The 19,971-nt window shown below is 29.2% G+C and overlaps 1 protein-coding gene and 1 long non-coding RNA gene across 3 annotated transcripts in view; one reads left to right on the top strand and one right to left on the bottom strand.

The window, feature by feature from the left end:
• LOC129981966 (uncharacterized) overlaps window positions 1-2,275 on the bottom strand; it is a 71,854-nt gene extending 69,579 nt beyond the window's left edge. Inside the window, exon 1 of the long non-coding RNA XR_008785389.1 lies at window positions 2,208-2,275. This is a non-coding gene — a long non-coding RNA (uncharacterized LOC129981966). The remainder of the gene's footprint in view (window positions 1-2,207) is intronic.
• Window positions 1-19,971, top strand: part of LOC129981965 (zinc finger protein 319-like) — a 34,625-nt gene that overhangs the window by 4,486 nt on the left and 10,168 nt on the right. The window contains exon 1 of one of the 2 annotated variants that reach the window (XM_056093041.1): window positions 13,128-13,626. The exons of the other annotated variant lie outside the window; for it this stretch is intronic. The gene's annotated coding sequence lies outside the window, so the exon portion shown is untranslated. Of the gene's footprint in view, window positions 1-13,127; window positions 13,627-19,971 lie in introns of those variants that run through there. 2 annotated transcript variants of the gene reach the window in all.

Raw genomic sequence — 19,971 nt, 5'->3', positions numbered from 1 at the left:
GACAAAAATTTAACTTCAGCATGTGAAAAAAAAAAAGTTTCAAGTGACGAAGAATTACAAAGTTCAATACAAGATTTGTTAAAAGAAAATGGTATCCATTATCGATCTACTTGACATCACGCTCTTGATAAACGGAATTGCGCATGTCAACAAAAATAATGCTTTACGTATAGTGCCACGACATATTCTTTTGTCTATTACAGGATAATCAGTGGATTCTAAAATGAAATAGGTATGGGACATGAGCATAGATTAACATCATTTTATAAACTATTTTGATAACCGAATAGACAGACACGGTACGGATTTCATACAAATTTGTTAGAAATTTATACGAATTTGATGCAAGGAGCACATACCAAATTTCATCCCCTCACTGAAAGGGTTTAGAGAAATGACATCTACAATAGATTTAAAGTATCTCAAATATTGCCATCTAACAAAATGTGGCAGATTTTTTTAAATCTTATGTAATGTTTTTCAACTATTCTCTGCATTCTCTTAGAAAAACATATACTTGGATTTTTCGGGAAGCAAAGGGAAACTTAATTATTTTCGATTAAGTCGTTGGTAAATGTTTTATTTATTGGAAACTCTAAAAATAACATTTGACGCTTTATTCAAAAATTGTAAGAGACAATGAAAGACAATGAAATAAATTGAATCAATGCATTATGGCTTAACAAAATAAATTTAAGCTGTGCTCTCAAACCAGTTCAATGGTTAACCAATATAGAAAAAAATAACTCTACAATGTAGAGAACTTATCTTAAACAAGTTAAACAAGAACACCATTTGAAAAACTTAATGTACTGATAAGACATAACAATTTTCATAAAAAAAGATAAGTCAGGAATTCTATATATCCCACGTTTATTCAGTTAATTAAGAGATAGGGAAATCATATCTATTTCAGAATCCTGATATTAAACGATGACTTTTCTAGATAGCCATCACCAACAAATTTTACTCCTAAAATTAAAATTGACAGGTGATTTAACGTTCACAATTTCAATAATTTCACCAGATTATTTCTGACCCTTTTATGAAATCAATGCACAATCATTTGATACCATTACAATTATTTTTTATTACTGTCCTATGGTTTTGGAAGATCAATCATACACAAGGAGCGGGTTCCCAGATAAATAAATATAAATTTTAAATACAATAATTAAATTATAATAATTTTAAATATAATAACTAATGAAATAACCAATACAATAATGCAACCTTAATTTTAAATACAATTGAGCATATTGAACATTTATTCAGAATTAAATAATATAAATAATATATTTAAATAATGCTAGTTAATTTTTGAAACATTAAAATTAGAAAAGAAAATATAACTAATTTTATTAATTTTTGTAAATTTATCTTCGATTATTTATTGAGTGCAACTCATTCTTCCACGTATGAAAAAATTATTTAATAAGCTTATATTAAGAGTAAACAAAAAAGTTTTTTTGAAAAGATAAAGAGGATTAGGTTTAGCATTATTCGGAGTTGAAAAATTCCAATAACGAATAACTTAATCGTGAATTCCGAAGCTCTCAAAACACAGTTTGAATTAGAAGAATCTAAATGGCCCCCCTCCCGGCCACACACACACACTTATTTGCACAATGTTCTTTTTTAGCTTATAATATTTAATTCAATTTTAAAAATATCTTGACTTATTTTTATCTCTTTTTTTCAGTCTTATTCTTTCAATTTCTTCTTCCTCTTTCTTTTCTAAAGAGTTCTTAGATTAATAGAATAAATAAATAATAAGGGTAGGCTTACAGATATACAGAATCAAACTCCATTTTTTTAAGTCCTGAAAAATTGATTTAAGCAGTATCTATATCTATTTATAACATGTTGGTTTGGGTCCTCTAAAGATAGTTCACTTCTATAATTTACCCAGTTCTGTCACTTCACAATTACGTCACTTCAATGCACTTTATTAATTGAAAATTGAGTGAATGAAGATTGAAAAATACGCAATATAGGAAATTCAGGGGTAATTGGTTACTCAGTACTTACATCTTCAATCATTAATATTCATCTCAGCTTTTGAAACAGGCAACTAGACACTCTCCAGAATTAATATTTTCTATATTGAACCAAATAATCTTTAATCAAATGGAACTTAAAAGGTACTTATGCGATATTTATATTAATCAGATTTAATTTTATTATAATTATAAAATTGCTCTCACCAGACTAGCTTGAACCGAGTGGTGCCTCAAGTTATACGAGGCAAAAATCTTTCTTTTAATGAATCACCTCTTGTCTTAATTGCTCTGGGCGACGTAACCTTCTTTCGCAAACAATGGTGATCAGAGCATTGTTTACGAGAGAAGGTATATCGGATGTTGCCAATTCATGGTAGGAAACTTTCTTATCTATAATTTAAAAAGTACAAAATGATTGCTCAGGTGTGTTGTGCACCCAACGTGTGGTACACCATGTCATATTGACAGGATAAAGGACACGAGTGGGTGCACTGTATCATTTAGTTATTTCTATTTCATATAGTTTTTAATAACTTGTCTTGAAGTTTATGGCAACTGCCTTTGCATTTTGGCAGAATAAATCCATACTGTTGACTGAGAAACACAGCCACTGATGGTTCAAAATCACAGCACTTCACCTCAATTGCTGGTATTTCTTGTTATCGGAAATTTATTTATCGCATTCATGCCATAAACTCCCTTTTTGCAGCCGAAGTTTTAGTGATCTTCCAAGATCTGGATGAAATGACAGTTCCAAATAAAGATATCCAAATTCTTTCGGATAGTTATTCTGCTTTGATTGCACTTAAAAAGATCAATTTCCATTCGCCTAAAACTATTCAACAACTAGCCTCAAAAATTTACACAAATAAAAATCTGGACCAAAAAATCTCTCTTCTATGGATACCTGACCACTCTTGTATCACATGGAACAAAAACGCAGACGCTCTGACAAAAGCAACCAAGGAATATACGCCATTCATAGAGGGGATCTCTCCGAAGGATACGAACTCCATTATCACAGGAGAAAATATCTAGCTTTGATCGGGGATTTCCCAGACATCAGCACAATCGCTAATTGAACTATAAGTAGGGTTCAAGATAAACTTTTCGCTCGGATGATTAGTAAAATGATCATTACTCCAAGTCTTCTTCACAGGTTCAATCTCTCAGACAACCCTTTCTGCATCAAATGCAACGAAGACAGCGACATTTCCCACATCTTGTTAAAATGTTCGAAATATAACATCTACAGAGAAGCGCTCTGGAAAAAACTCAACATCGCCTTTATTTTGTCTCAATCTTTAGCAAGCAAACATCATCTAAGATTCTTTACTCAATCCCTGAAGTATTTTGATATCCATTAACTGTAACTTTTTCGCTCGTATGGGATAACAGCCTTTGTTGCTATATCCCTCACTGTTTATATTCAAGTTCAATATGACTGGGAAAACCTTCTCATGCGGTCTTCTTAATCTGCAATGGAAACTTCTTTATAATGTTTATACTGAATATTTTTAAAACTTAAGAAATTGGGTAAATTTCCAAATAACAAATCACACCTAGTTACACCATCTTGTTATATGTACTTTGCTGAGCATTTATTTTCAACAACTCAACAGAAGGCTGTATTATATATGGAGGGAAGGGAGTTAAATCTGAAGAAGATTAAGTCTCACGGGCTTATTTTTTTAAAATTAACTTATCAAAAATGTAGTTATTTATCTAAAACACGCTTTTTTATGTGTACAAATTAACATGGAAAATACAATTAGAGCGTCACAATTGGAGCAGTTTTTTTAATACTTTATTTAAGAATAAGAATCCTTTTTTTTTATATATAAATAACTGACTAAGCGAAAGTACGGAATTTTTAAGAGTACCTTCGTATTTCTCCGAATATATGCTGCCCAACACATTTCATTCATCATTTTTTCATCATATAGTATCAACTAAACATCTCCAGTTCAAAAGAAAGAAACTTTCTTATTTTGGGGGGTTTAGATTCAAGAACACGTTGACGTATCACTGGTGATTAAATTTCGTAAGAAAGAAGACGGTTAAGAAGGTAGGCTTCGAAATCGTAGCACAGACTTCGAAACGTTAATCACGCACAATCTTGTTAGAGCAATGTACTTATTGAGATCGATGCCTGTACATTGGTGGTTTATAGAATAAGTCCTTGTTATTGCCTACACTTCCTTGCTGAATCGAACAATTCGGCAAATCACACAGAATCAAATAATATTCTGCATAAAAATGTGTAATAGTAAAATGCAGCCGAAAATCTAAACTCAGTTCAGAAACTATCTCTGTGATTGCATCTAATAAAAAATCTGATTTCAGCCATTTAGCTGCATTTATGGCCACATGCTTTCAGTAGCATATTGTTATATTCAACGTGATCTATCTTTTCGGTTGTTTTGTTTGGGTTGGTTTGTAGCAACAACTACTACCCTTTTGGCCATAGGCATGGTCGGGGTTCATTTATCTTATCTTACCTAATACCATCTCTCTATTTGGGTCATGCATCTAGTCCTGCCTTTCAATCTCATCCTACTAGTGTGTTCTGCAGAACTTATCTCGGAACTTTTTGATACAATTATGAACTACTAATCATTTATGGCTTTAATAAAGATGCTTCCCAACTGGAAATTATATTGTTTTTATACGCACTCTAAGGAACTGGTATTTGAACGTCTTATAAACAGTAAAATGCTCTTACTTAAGACGAAATGTTAAACATTCTGACCTTCTACTCTGAATTAAGCAGTGTTCACACGAAGCCAACTATTGCGAGCAATGGAAGGCTACACCTATTTCAGGAACATCACGTGACCCCAGCGGATCAATGGAAAATGGCTGTCATATAGGGGCAACCATTTGCCATTGTCCCACTGCGTCTCGTGTAAACCCTGCTTTATTACATTCCACTATTGAAAAAGAAAATGATGGATTGAATCCTTGCTTATAGAAATGTACAATTCAGAAAATATATAAACATATAAAGTATGTTTTTACATAACAGGCTAAATTTTGTTTGAAAAACTCACCAATTTTGCTTTTATATTCTTACTAATGGATTTTTAATATCGGAAGGAAAATTATGAAATCAAAATTATTTCGGTAAATAGCAACGTCGTATAGCATGCATTTTTTAAAATTAATTTTATGGTAAAATCTTTCCATTTTGACATTTGTAAATAATTTTTTAGACATGGATTCCAGAACTTTTTTTAAAATTAAAATATTCGCCTACTTCTCTTAAGATATTCTTCAGATCCGTTTTACTTGGCAAAGCAGGTTCGATGATAGTTTCTCCAATGAAGACCTTAATTATTTTTTTTAATGAAATATGGATTTGAAGACTAAAGTGGAATGAATAACTGCTGCTTTTATTGTTATGCCAAATATAACTCTTTAATCTTAAATTTTTGCTTCGGCTAGGTGTTTTGCTGAAAGATGAAGTTTTATTTAGAATTTATTTTTAAATCACCAAGTTATACTAATCCATCCATAATGTCATTAAGGAATACAAATTCTCCTCCTCTAATGCTATGCAATGCAAACAGATTCATTCCTTTTATTTAACAATCTTTATGTTGTTTTTAAGATTCAATTCTTTCCGAACTACATTCCCGCTTTATATCGTGCATCTTTCTCGGACAATTTAAATTTTCTTTCAGTGGAGAAAAGAACAATGATCCAGAGTGATTCCAATTTTGAATAATCAGACAAAAGTTAATAATTTATATTATATATAGTATTAACATTATATATCATCTAATTATTAATTTCTTTTACAAAAGTCAATAATTCGGATCCTTATTCTTAAGTAAATCTTTACACAATTATCAACGCCTGCGTACTGGAGTACAATTGTAAAATTCTAAATTACGAAGAATATCCTGGTAATTTCAGGTGAGAACCTTCCAGTTTCTGAAGTTATCAATAAGTCAATTTAAGAGCACTTAACAAGAGTTTTTTTTTTTTTTTCAATTATAATCTTCTCTTAGTTGTAACGTTCAAAATTTTTTGATTCCTTGTACTTAGTTTATTTGCCCAAGAATTTAAAATTCCATTTCTGTTGAATTATCTTTTGGAAGTAACCATGGATTTTCTCAATCGCCGAAGCATTTTCTCAAACAGATTCACTATGTCTTGCCTATCTCTGATTAAGCAAATGTATTACTTGGGTAACATGTGAATTGCTGAGAATACGTAACAATTGAATCTTGGGTAAAGTGCATCAATTATTTTATATACATTGTTATTTGCATAAAATAATTGATGTTATTTACAGTTCCCAAGGTTTATCAATCATAAACAGAAATTCGGATGATTAGAAAAGTCTCGTGACAGAGGCAGGATAGTTTAAATAATTTTGAACGTACTGGGATAGGGTAATGCAGTATCCCATTAAAAAACTGTAACTGAGAATATGAGTGCCCGATTCTAAGAAACTTACATAATAAAATAATTGAGGAGAAGAAAAAATCACTTTTTCTCATTGATTACACAATATGAATAATTTTGAAATGATATACATGTTAATTTAGAATTACAAAATTGATTATTGTAGTTATAAGTCTAATCATAATCTTACTGTAAGTACATTTAAAATTAGAATAAATACATTATTTTCAGCTTAAAATTAGAATAAAATTAGAATAATTTAATTTAAGACGCCTGTTCCAACAGCGTCCCAAGTCTATATCCCAATATATCCTTTGAATAAAACTGGTCTGGACTGTAGTCCTCTAAACAGCTGTTCTAGCCTGATTGTGTCCTGAAGAATTCCTAGCATCCCCTCGATCACTTGCAATGAGTCACCAACTAAATTCAATCTTTTGAATGCCCACCTTCAGTTTGGATCCAATTTAAAACTTCTTCCAAAGCTATCAACATATTTAACCATCTACGAGGTCAACTGAACGAATATATCATGCAGTGCTTATACTCATAAATTTTTTATCAAGTATTTTTAAGAATGAAAATATAATTACCTTAGTAAAAGCTTATTTTCAAATGTTTATGTATTCAAATACAACTTTCGAGTGTTTTAAAGAAAATTTACGAAGAATTCTGCAGAAAAATTAAACAATTATTTAATTATTTAACAATTTTAGGTATTGCTTTTCGACCAAATGCCAGATCTGTTTATTTTTTGAAAAAAAAAGACTCAAATAAACTAACTTTTATATATGTTTATGAAAATTTACATATAACATAATAATTATGCTTGAAAAATTACAGAATAAATTCAAAAGTACATAGTACAAGAAATGCATGAAACATTTTCTAAATAGTTTATTTTAATTCTGTTCTAAACTCCTTTCTTTGTGCTTATTATTCTGTGGTGAACTGTGAAATTTTGAAACATATTCAGATAACCAGAAAGACGCCTGAATCGGCCTTGTGAAGCATTTATCTAAAGATTGGAAACGTTTGAAATAATACAATGTAATCCATCAATTCTTGAATGAGATAGCACCTTTGATTTACTGAAAAATTAGTTTATACCCCGGATATCCCTTGTTACAGCACTTGACTTTAAGCAGGCTTCGCTCTACAGCATTTGACCAATAGTTTAAAGTCTTAATGGAGTATAAGACGACACAAATACCCACTAATGTGACCACCACACGAAGGGCAACTCAGATCCTATTGCGACACACTTTCATTTTCAGATCAGCAATTTTGCAACTTCGGTAGAGATTTCTCCTTTTGCCAAGAATCAGTCATCGCCAGCAGTGAGATGTGCTCTTTGGACCGTGAAATCTTGCGTACTCCCGCTCGGCTAATGCGAGACCCAGATATTGGTAAGTGGCCGACTACACCCGAAACCGATAATCACCGCTCCACAAGCGATAGAAAGTGGTGTCTTCCATGCTCCAGTGGTAATGGAAAGCGACAGTTTCTCTACTGTCGTTTCTATCTACGTTAGAAGAATGCGGTCTTCCTCAAAAAAGATCCGGAGACTGGGTACAACGTACCCTCGGCTTGTTAGTTGTGGCATTGGGTTCGAGGATGGCATAGGGAGGAGTTGTAGAGGAAGTAGGAAGAAACCAATTTGCCACGGTCTTCATTCTTTTCCACTTAAATGTTCCACCTGTTTCTTTCTTCCCGACGTGTTCCACTGTTCTCTTAAGATGCGCAAGATCTGAGTGTCGCTTCCTTTTGAAGCAGATGTATAACGGAAAGTGAGAGAATTCAGAGCAATGCAACCATTTCGATTGGGTCATTTAACAATGTAGTGTTTGTTTCAAAATTAGAAAGGAATGGCATTTTCGGGAAAGAAACGAACATCGCTTTCTATGTTTGGATGCTATAATTGTAAATGGATGGTAGGAAATTGAGAAGTATTATCTTTCGGTACATCATAATTATTTTTAGTAAATGAGCTTTAAGCGCAAAAGAGCTTTATGTTGTTAAAATAAATTGCTTCGAACTAAAAAAAATTCGAACTCGAGATTTTGATGAATCTTCATGTTTTAGAGTTCCTGAGTTTGAAAAACACATTCTTTGAAAATGTCCGTCCGTATGTATGTCTGCCTATCTGTGACAAAGATAACTCAAAAACGTTTTGAGCCAAAGACGATTGGAATGTGGTATACGTTCTTTATACCAAATTTGCAGATTTCCATCAAATTTTGAGTAAAATCCGTCTGTCCGGCTGTTCGGATATAAATCAACAAGCTAGATAGATAAAATTATGCACACACATTTAACATCTATAGTAAAGACACCTGTCAAATCCAACTATGCGTTGGATTTGTAGGTCTGTACTTTTACAACATGTAAATGCTATAATTCAAAAACGCAATGATTTAAATATATCAAATTTGGCAGGGGATTTTGTGACTACAAGTTTTAGTTATCAAATTTTTATTTGAATTGAATGAGAAAAACTTGTCTAAATTTCGAATTCTATTTTCGGCATGCCAGGGATTAGTCGCCAAAAAACTCGCCAAGTGATGTGATGATAAATTCGGTAAAAATGCTAAATTCTCGCCAGAAGTTAATATTTCACAACTATTGTACGCCAATGCCATGTAAGGCTTTCTCTTTCACGATAGATTTATCCGTGTATATAAGAAGGCTTTCGGGAGGCCAAAACACACGATTGCTTCTTCTTTCACTTATATATCTTTTCAAATAAAAATAATATTCGTTTTCTTTTGTATATATAAGAATTGCTCTATAAAAAATGAGAATTGGATTTGTAATTATCATTGGATACCTGTTTCCGCCAACATCTGGTATTTTCTATTAATCTTGTATCCTTGCTATTAACTATCAAATATAACTTCTATCAGTACGTAAAAAAATTTGGACCAGCGTTCAGATAAGCATACAAAAATTTCTTACCGATTCAAGTTATCATATACTAACTTAGAGGAGAAGTATTATACTATCTAAATATGAGTTCACTTTAACAAGACGTATGCTCAGTTGTATCTGATGCTCAATTTATCTACATTTATCTCATATTTCCATCAGTTAATGAGCTTTTAAAATGTTTGAAAAGACATTGAGTTGCAAAGAGTATGACGTACCTGCTTCAAAACGTTATTAAGTAATCAGTTACACGACAATAGATGATCAGAGCTGATTCACTTCTAGCAATTAAGAATAAACTGTTTTAAGTACTTTATATAAACTGAAATAAACTGCATATAATTACCTAGAAATCTTATAAATTATAAGAAAAATCAAATATAATTTTAATAAAAATGTTTTAACATTTCTAGAATTTCAGTCCCTAAGGAATAAGATTCTAGCATTGGTGTGCCATTATGATAGCCACATACCGATGATGGGTCATATCTTCTACGGGAGAGGTTGTTATGTGGACAAGAGGGTAAAACGAAAAAAAAATCAAATTTTTATTTGTAATTAATTTGTAATAGCGCGTAAAAGTTGTCTATTGGTGTAGATAAAATAAATTATAAATATGAAAAATATTGGAGTAGGTCTTGAGGTGCCGCAAAGACATAAAATTGAAATTTTTGCTACATTTTAAAGTTTTTTTACGAAATAATCAACTTTTGATTTTTAATTTGTAATAGCGCGGTAAAATTGTCTTTTGGTATAGATAAGATAAATAAAAATTATAAAAAATATTATAGTACATTTTGAGGTGCTGCAAGGCCGTTAAAGTTTCATAAAAACACACTTTTTAAGGATTTTTGCGTGGATAGACTATGAAATGAAAAGCTTTCATTAGGCATTGTCATATGAATAACAGTGTAAAAACAGTTTTACTATTGCACTGACATGGCACTGAGTTGTCGCCGGAGCGTTGTTTTTGAGGTAAGGAGGAGATTTGGGTGCATCCAGAGACAAGGACAGAGCTGGTTTCAAATCAGTAGTTGAGTTGGCGTCTTCGCTCCCTCTATTGTGTAACTGATTAATGTAACGAATTTTTTAATTTGTGCTTGTGTGTTTTGCTGTGAGTAGAAATGGCTCAGTCTGAATTAGTGAAGACAAGACAAATATCGGAGTGTTCTATTTTTGAGAAATTTAATGATTTGCTTGAAATTGAACACACAACCTATGAATCTAGTGTTATATTAGATATAATCTCAAAATTTCTTCAGAGAAGGATCCTTCTGTAAGCGACATATGTAACACTTTAGTTCTCCTAATAGAACAAATATGGCCAAGATCTTCTATTCCCGTTGCTTCTGGCAAAATAATTTCACAAATGATAAAAGCTTATCATGCTAAATACAGGAATTTATTAGTCTAAAAGCAGAAAATGTTCAGATAAATTTGATTCCAACCTCCCAAAATTTAGAGAATTTCTTTATTTAATATTGCTGATTTGCATAAAAGAAAAAAGTGCTAGTTATAGAATAAAAGGTTCTAAACGAGCAACACTCTAACAGGAAAATGGTTATAGGTAATATTGATATTGCTACCATTAGGGCTTTGAAAAAGAAAGAAGCAATAAAGAGTAAAGAACTATAGAGAATATTTTTTATTCAAAAACGGGCAAAATATATTAGTGTATCAGAAACGATTACTGGCGGCAATGGCAACCCTGAAGAACAACAGTGTTTTTTGCAAAACAAAGGTAAGTCAATCAGATTCACCAGTAGACAAGAAGCGATGAAACTACCAAGTGCCTGTGCGGTTTAATATTAAGTAAAAATTTTATACAGAAGGCATCTGAAGCTGAACCAAATAGTATAGGGGACTCAGTTATTTCCCCGGCTTCCTTGTCACATGCAAGGAAAGAGCTGTGAGATTGATGGCCGAAATGGCTCAAAATGTCTGTGGTTCAATCGCAAGAGAAGGATATATGAGAGCAAAAATTGACTTACGTATGAATATGACAAAATTCAATTTAAATTACAGTTTAATGTGGCAATGAAGTAAAACAAACATTTTGCAGTTGTAACATTTGTAGTCATTAAGGATACAGAAGTAACAAAATCAACATTGGACATAAAAATATTTTTTATTATTATATTTTATAATTAATAATTTTTCCAATTGTAATGTGTTTAAAATCATCTTTTGCAACATTATAAGAACGAAAAATTCGTAAAAATATTTTATAAAAGTTTATAATTTTTCAATTTTTTTTTTTTTTTTTTTTTTTTTTTTTTTACAAACTTCAAGCTTTTTGCGGCACCTCAAGATAATGTAATATTGAAACCAAATTTTTAAAAATTGTTTTTGAACCTAAAAGGCAGCTTTTCCGCATTATTATCAAAATAAAATTTAAAAAAAAAATTAAGGCAATTTTTGTTCCACCCTAATGGACAGTTGATGCTATTTTGTAACTGACAATAAACTTGGTACATTATTCGAGACGGCTGACCATTCAGATGCAAAATACGGTCTTAGATTCTAGATTAGTGAATGTTCTAAACACTATGTAGGAAATATATGTGTGTAAGCACATTTTATCTCTTTGAATGCTTATAATAATAAATGCCAAAAAACCAGATAACTTCGTTATTTTCTTTTTTATTATTGCCTTTCTTAAATAGGAATAAAGAAGCGAGTGGAATGTAATTGTCAGGAAAAATGTCACTTAATATTATTGAAAGTAAAAAATAAATAAATAAAAACAAGGTAAAAAAATGCTAAAATTAAAAAAAAATGATTTAGAAAATTTTACTAATTAAAAAACAACAACAAAATGACTAGAAGATTTCATGGAACTTTATTTAATTTAGAGAGAAGAAATAATTATTCTACTTTATAACTTCTTTTTCGGGTTTTTTTTTTGTCTTTTCATTTTTAATTACATAACTAGAAATCAAACGATAATTTTGTAGCAATCTTACAAGCTCAAACGATATTTTTCTCCAATTTCTCTCTCGATACGATTCGTAGATAATTTAGTTTAGAAGAAAAACAATTATTGTGTAACGTTCTTACAAGTTCAGATGATAATATAGTAGTTGCAATTTAAATAATGATGATGATATGCTCATTTTCAACAGACGGCCCGGGAATGTAAACAAAACAAACGCTATTTTGATAAACCCAATCACCCCATGCAGCCAAGAAAAACGAAGCTTACGAACGATTTTATTAGTTACTTTCAATTTCAGACTACCCAGTGAAAGAAAGGAAAGAAAACATTTGTTTCGTGATTAAAAAGAACAGTTTATACATTCAAGTTCGGAGCTACGGTTACGTTTGATAAAAGTAGGCCAATCGCCAGTTTAAAGCGGTATATGGAGCACTGCGGACCCACCCCCAGCTTAATTGGCCAGGCAGAAAGATCTCTTTTTTTTCTTTCCACTTGTTGTGTTTGTTTTTCTTCTCTTTATTTATTTATTTACTATACCTCCGCTGGCTCTAAAATCCCTCATCGGATCAGCCTTGGCAGAAAGGTGGGGAGACCACACCGTTCCTGGTGCCACAAAAAGAGGTCATCGCGCCGACGATGTCGCCAAATGACCTCCTGCTTGGCGACTGGAGGAAAAAAAAAATGTAGAAAGATATGGAATACGTTGTTTAGGGAGGGTGGGAGGAAAGGGGCAGGTGTGTCGAACCAAACGAGAAAATTACGAAAAAAATTCGAATCCAACAGTTGGGTGTGAGGCAGGGAGGGCCGGAAGTGTTGATTTCTTAGAGGAGGAGGAGAAGGAGGAAGGCAGAACAATATCGGAGAAAGTTTTTCGGTGTTCTTCGGAAAGAAAAGAGAAAGGAAGAAAGTGTTTTTTCGGAAACGTGAAGTGGTGGTTGTGAGAGTTTTTTGTAGTTCGCTATACTGATTTTCGAAACTGCTAATTTTACAAGATCAAGTTTAATGAGCAGTATTTCTATAATTAATTAATAATTAAAAACATTTAAACTAAAAAGAAATAGGGACTTTTCATTTTATCATTATAACTGATGAAAATCATTATTTTAAGGTGGAGAAGTAAAAAAATAATTAATTATTTTGTTGCTTAGTTGCAATTAGTATCGACACAATACAGAATCGAAATCTAAAGAGTTGATTCAAGATGCAGAATTTAATTTTTTAATTCGAGGCTGAAGTGGTGAACTCTTAAATATTTCATGCATTTTGAGATATTGAAAATTATATTTATAGACCAAAGAAGAAAATTCTAATTGGATTCCTTTTATTTAGTAGGATATCAGTTTGGTAAGTTTATTTTGCTTACTTCATTATTTTTATGAAATGAGATATATGAAATGAAATATTTCACGATATAATTCCAATATTTTAAATAATTTATGAATTTTTTGAATTAGATTATCTTGATATTACGAAAAAGTATATTATTTTCTTATCCCTTTTTTAGCTAATTTTATTTTCCTTAATTTCCCCCTCAAAAAAATTACTGTCTGTGAGACATGATTTTTTTTTTTTGATAACATAAATTCAAAACGTTTTTAATTCTTCAATATTTTTTTTCTTCTGTTTCCTATATTTCCTGATACTCTTTTCGAATTTTGGTAAAACTCTTTTTACGAGGGAAGGCTCTATCTCAGCCATAATAGATACTGGACTATAATCCGGATGGTAGCACAACTTGTTGCACAGTATTTTACAATATGCGACATCATATTATATTATTCAATATTTTACAATATTATAAAATATTACACATATTGTTTAATATCATACAATATATGTGTGCTACTAGGGAAAAGATATTTATTAAACTATTACTGGATTATAAAAGATATTTATTTAATTAAAATATTTCAAATAAAATTTGGTAAAATTTAAAATTATAAATTCTTAAAAATGTATAATTTATAACAAAAATAAAATGTTATCATTATTATATAATTATCACATTTTATTTTTTGAAATATAATATTTTTAATGTTTTTTTTTTTTTTTTTTGCTTTTAATAGGAATTTATTGATCTGTTTGTACCGCTTTTTAAATTAAAGCCTGGATAGCGATCTCTATATCATCACTCTTTTAACATAAAGGAATTAAAATTTCGTCGATAATGAATTAAAATAAATAATTATTTTGTTTAAAATTTTAAGCATAAAAAAACAATTCGCAAAAGAAAGTATCTTTATTATAATTTATACAATAAAACTATTTTTAATAGATTGTGTTCTCTGTAGAAAGATGTTATGTCTGTTATAGATGTTCTCTGATTAAAAGAATATAAAAATGAATGAATAAAATAAATGGATAAAATAAAATTTTGCTACTAAAAAAAATGAGAATTCTTCCATGTACTCTTCACAATCCAACACGTTAAAAAAATTTGGATAAATAAAATTTAAATGAATAATAAATATGAATGCTTTCTTGTATGTTTTTTATACAAATCTACAGATTTTTAATGTTCTTAATGCGATTTGACTAAAATGTTCTTCAAAGCAAGAAAATCATTGTGAACTTTTATCATTATCAAGAATTATTTAAAATATAAATTAATAATTATATTTTTTTATTTTTTCAGCAATGTCTTTTGAAAATATTAATTCCAATAAATAATATTTATAATGTTTTTATTATTTTACTTAATTTATATTATTTTAATTCGAAACTCAAAAGATAACCTTTTTATTGATGCCAATTTCATTTCCACATCATTTTTTTCTTCTTTAAACTTAATTTGATTTTTAAAAAATTATTTTGATACTTAATTTGTAACAATATTTTTATTGCTATAATGAAATTCAATTTAATTTCATTGTTGCATTTTTTCTGCAATTTTAAAATTATTAGAAATAATTTCTTTCTTTGGACTTGAACTCCATAGCAGAAATTTTTACTTTTCGCTTTCATTTATGGTATATATTTTTTTTATATTGCAAGTACAGTAATTTTTTGAGATTCCGTTAAATTCATTTTTTAATGTTATCAAAGAATAAGATGTAATTTAAAATAAATTTATTCCATATTGATATTTTAATCGGGAGGAAAATCAATACTACTTAAGCTAATCTTACTAAGTCAAGCTGGTTGTCAAAGGCGGCTAATAGGAATGTACAATATAATTTCGTTGTTTCGGATTAATTGACATCAAACCCTATTCGGATAATTTGATAATTGGTGGAAAGAAAAGGCTATTTCTTCGAAAAAAAAATGTTTATAATTTATTACATTTATAACCACAAAAATTGTTCTTTACATTTAGTATATTCACGTACTGTATTAAAATAACCATTACTTGAGCATATGAAACAAATACTGTTGTCTTCCTATCTTACTCGCTTTTATTCGGAAAGATCTTACTTGCTGATTTTTTTTTTTCTTTTTTTCTCAAAGACAGCCGGATCCTTAATGATTCGGATAGTTGGAGTTTTATGATATCATCATTTACTATTTAAAAAAAATCCCACATTTTTTAAATTTAAAATTGTTGCTATGAAGACACTTTGAATAAACATGTGTCCTTCTATTTCATTGTTTAGAGACATTAAAAAAATATTCTTTTCCAAGTATATTTCCGCAGATCTCACATATAAGTATTACAATAATTTTTTTTAATTATATCAGTTGAACTTGAAATTACGTTATAAAATTTCCCCAGGAAAGTATCGAATTGATACAAATTCAAATAATAGAATTTATAGTTTTTATTATATTAGAGTTAATCTATTTATCAAAGTTTATTTTTCATTTTCAAAATATTATTGCTGCAGGGCTGTAACAAGGATAAATAGAACCTGAGGCAAAGCATTTCGCTTCTTCTTGTGGCTATTTGGTTTTAAAAAAATGAAATAAATATATCTATTTTTTTTTTAATCATGGAAAAACTTAAAGTGAAATCCAAGCATACAGAAACAAATCATTTTTACAATAGAACATGAAGGTGCAAAAGCAAAGATTGGTGACCAAAAAAGGGCCTTTGGTCAGTGAATTGCAGGCTGATAGTAATAAAAAAAGTGGTATATGGGACTCATCTTTATACATATTGAACACTTTGAACTTATATGAGAAATTTGGAGAACACAGCATTTTTTTTCTGTTACTTTGTATTTATTGATTATTGACACTTTTTAAACTTATTTTTTGGTTCTACCTAACACCGGCGCTTTTCATTCTACAGTTACTATTCCAACTCCATTTAGGAATTTTAGTTTTATGTTGATTGCATTCTAGTAAAAAGTAAGAATGCATGGGTATTTGAAATTTTGTCACTTTAACCGTAAATAAGAGAACTGAGCTGCTGCCTTTCATATCATTCTTGAAAACATATCTTAAAATATGTATCCACATTTTTTGTTCTGTTCCCTACAAAAATAATGATTAACAGGAACTTGTACATTCTCTGTTTTTAGTAAAATCCTTGTATAATTTAACTCCCTGTAGCCGTCATCCATATCATCTGCTATATTTACCCTGAAAGTTTTTTTCTTCAATGTATTAATCGAAACTTTTTGATTTTTTTTTTTTTTTTCGTTATACATTCTAGGACTGGTTTGTTAATACTTTATCTCCTCCATTATCTTATATCACCACGGTATGAGTTAAGAATTTAGTTATCCAGATGCAATATATCACTTCGTAGTTGGAGGACATAAGATCCATTCTTAAGCAAGCTTATTAAAATTAATTCATCAGCTGAGAGATCTTTATTTTAGAAATTTTAAAAGTGCGATGCTTGCTTATTTTTCGCCAATGGCAGTAATTTAAATATGAAGTTCCTATATATTAAGATAGCAAGTTAATGTATTATATTAAAACAAATATTCATATAGGATTTGATTTCTAAGTTTGTTTAATTATAGCAAAAATTCAAATTATAAATGCTTTTGTCATTTTGGTTTCCATTCACACTGTCATATATTTGTTATTTATTTATCTAATAATTCTAATTTCTGTTTTTTTTTTGTTTATATTAGTTTGCAATGTTTTTTTGTTAACATCAAATGTGGTATTTAATTTTCTTACATTTATAGAAGAAAGTTTATGTAATAATTCTGTAAGAAACTAATTATGCGAATTTTATGCATCTGAATAAGGAAAAAAAAATGAAATGAAAAAGACAAAAAAATATCTTAAAGAATAAGAATATTTTTCTAAATAATTTTAAATAGTATTAAAAACTATTTATCACCATTTAATCGTCTGAAACAATAATAGTGCTATTTTTATAATACCAGATTAAAAATGAACATTTTAAAATACAACAATATTTAATGTTAAATCTTAATTTATAAATTTGTTGGGATGTTTACGCATTTTCAGAGGTTTTTTTTATTTTTTTTTATTTATTTATGCTTCTTTGAAAAATTTCAATTCTATTTCTAAGTCTATTTTTAGATTTTACCATTTTTTCCATGAAGCGTAATTTTAATACTATATAGAATAAAAAAAAATAACAATTGACAACAGTTCCTATAAAGTGAATTTCAATTCATAAAAAAACTTGTTGTGCTTTTTAAAAAAATAAAAGCAATTCAAAAAAATGTTTAGCAAGAAAACGCACACAGCGTCTTCGAATTTTGACAAATGGATTGAACAACTTTATTCGTTGCTCCCGTTTTATTCAAACTAATATTGCCATTTGTTTATAATTATGGAAACAAATAAAATATATTGAATGCTTGAATAGATCGTTCATTATTATAAATGGAAAGTGAATCTAAAGAGAAAATTTTACTTTTATTTTTATGAAGTTATTTAATTTCTATAACTTAAAATCCAAACAAATGATTCTCAGTCTAATTCTTTCTTAATTTTTATTCATTTGTTTATTTTTGCTTTTATTTCATGTATTCGTTTCGATATTCATTTTTATCATTATTTTGAAGATAGATATTCCTCAGCAGATTTGTTTTCAGAAATCTTTTCTTAATAATTATAAAGAAAATATAATATATATATTTATATTTTCTAATATAATATAAATCGAAATATAATGTTATAAGAGAGGTTGTAAATATTATTAAAAAATTTTAGTTACTTAATCAATAATGGTGTTGATTATAGCGAAAGATAATTTAAGTATAAATAACTGCAAAGACCAGGAATTTTTAAAAAAAAATTTACTCTTGTTTAACTTAAAGAAAAAAGCTGTTTAAATTTGGATTTTCTTCCCTTGCAATTGTGTGTTTTTATTTATTTTATTTTTCATTACGGTAGTATATTCGCCAAAAACTTAGTTTTACAAAATTCATACATTGTAGATTTTATTGAAATTATAAAATCTATTTTTGGAGCTAAGCTTGTCTGTTTGGCATCATATATAAAAATTTGATCATTCAAAAATCGATCATAATGAGCATGATGAGTAAATTGGGGAATCTGGATCAATAGTAATTAAATCTAGCTAATGTCTTTCAATAGATATTTCTTTTAATTTTTTGATGGCATAAAGTAATTTTTAAACATCTTTTTAATTTTTTAGTGACATAATTTTATTTTATCTATTTCGGATAATATTTTGACCGTAATTTATCAAAATCATATAATATAGCAACATGATTGAAAAAATATTTTTTATTAATGCCGATATTGCCTAAAACCTAGGCAGAACCAGTTTTAATCATTCGAGAAAGTTTATGAGAAAATAAACAAGAAAGTCTATTGGACCGACACGGTAGATTTTTTTCTTATAGAATTTCATTTAAAGCTGTCATGTCTAGTAATCTCGTGAAGTTTGATGAGGTTTTGTCTGATTTAAAAATAGAAAAGGCAAATAAGCATACTAACCTTTTTAATAGTAAACAAAATTAAACTGTAATGCGTCAAAAGTTTACCTCTAAATAAGTTAAAAATTTTAAAGATGGATTATTTTAAAGATCATTTATATCAACCTCTCATTTCGAAATAATACAAGGGCTATTTTACAATGGACATACCAATTTTGAATCATGGTCAAATGATGAGGACGACGCATGAGCCATTTTGTTTCAAGTCTCATTCATTGAGGTGTGTGTGTGTGTGGTTCGGTTAAAAAGGAAACTTCCAACAGTGAATCCGATTACAGAAAAGAATTCGTTGCTAAAATTTACATTAATCTATCAGCGTTCAAATAATGTTAATTACTTATATAATCTTTCATCATTAATTTTTCACAGTATATTTGACGTCATTGTTTGATAATAAAAATATAATTTAAATTTATGTTGATTTTTGAGCTAATCAACTATCATCTAAGTCATTACATCATAATATTCAGAAGTTTCGAGGTTTTGTTGGGAAATAGCGGTATTCCGAAAGGGATTAAAAATCAACACATTCCTCCTCCGAACTAATTTATGAAACAAATATTTAATATTTATTTTATTCATGGACAAAAGTAACTCTGTTTCTGAATTCCACCATAGCAATAAATTTCCTTTAACGAGTTATTGTTTTACTCAAATAATGCTTGTATTTTGTTTCTTAGTAAAAGTGTTTTTTCCCTGCAAAAATTGAATTCGTCATATTCTTTTAAAGAATATACAAAAGCTGTATTTTTATTTTAAAGCTGTATATTAATTACGAAAGCTGTATTAATTCGTTTAGATGGTTAGACATAGGATTCAAAGAACAAGATATAGCAGAAATTAAACATTA

This window comes from Argiope bruennichi, chromosome 8 (assembly GCF_947563725.1).
Source record: "Argiope bruennichi chromosome 8, qqArgBrue1.1, whole genome shotgun sequence".
In the NCBI taxonomy this organism is placed as follows: Eukaryota; Metazoa; Arthropoda; class Arachnida; order Araneae; family Araneidae; genus Argiope; species Argiope bruennichi.
This window is presented reverse-complemented; position numbering and strand designations above follow the sequence as displayed.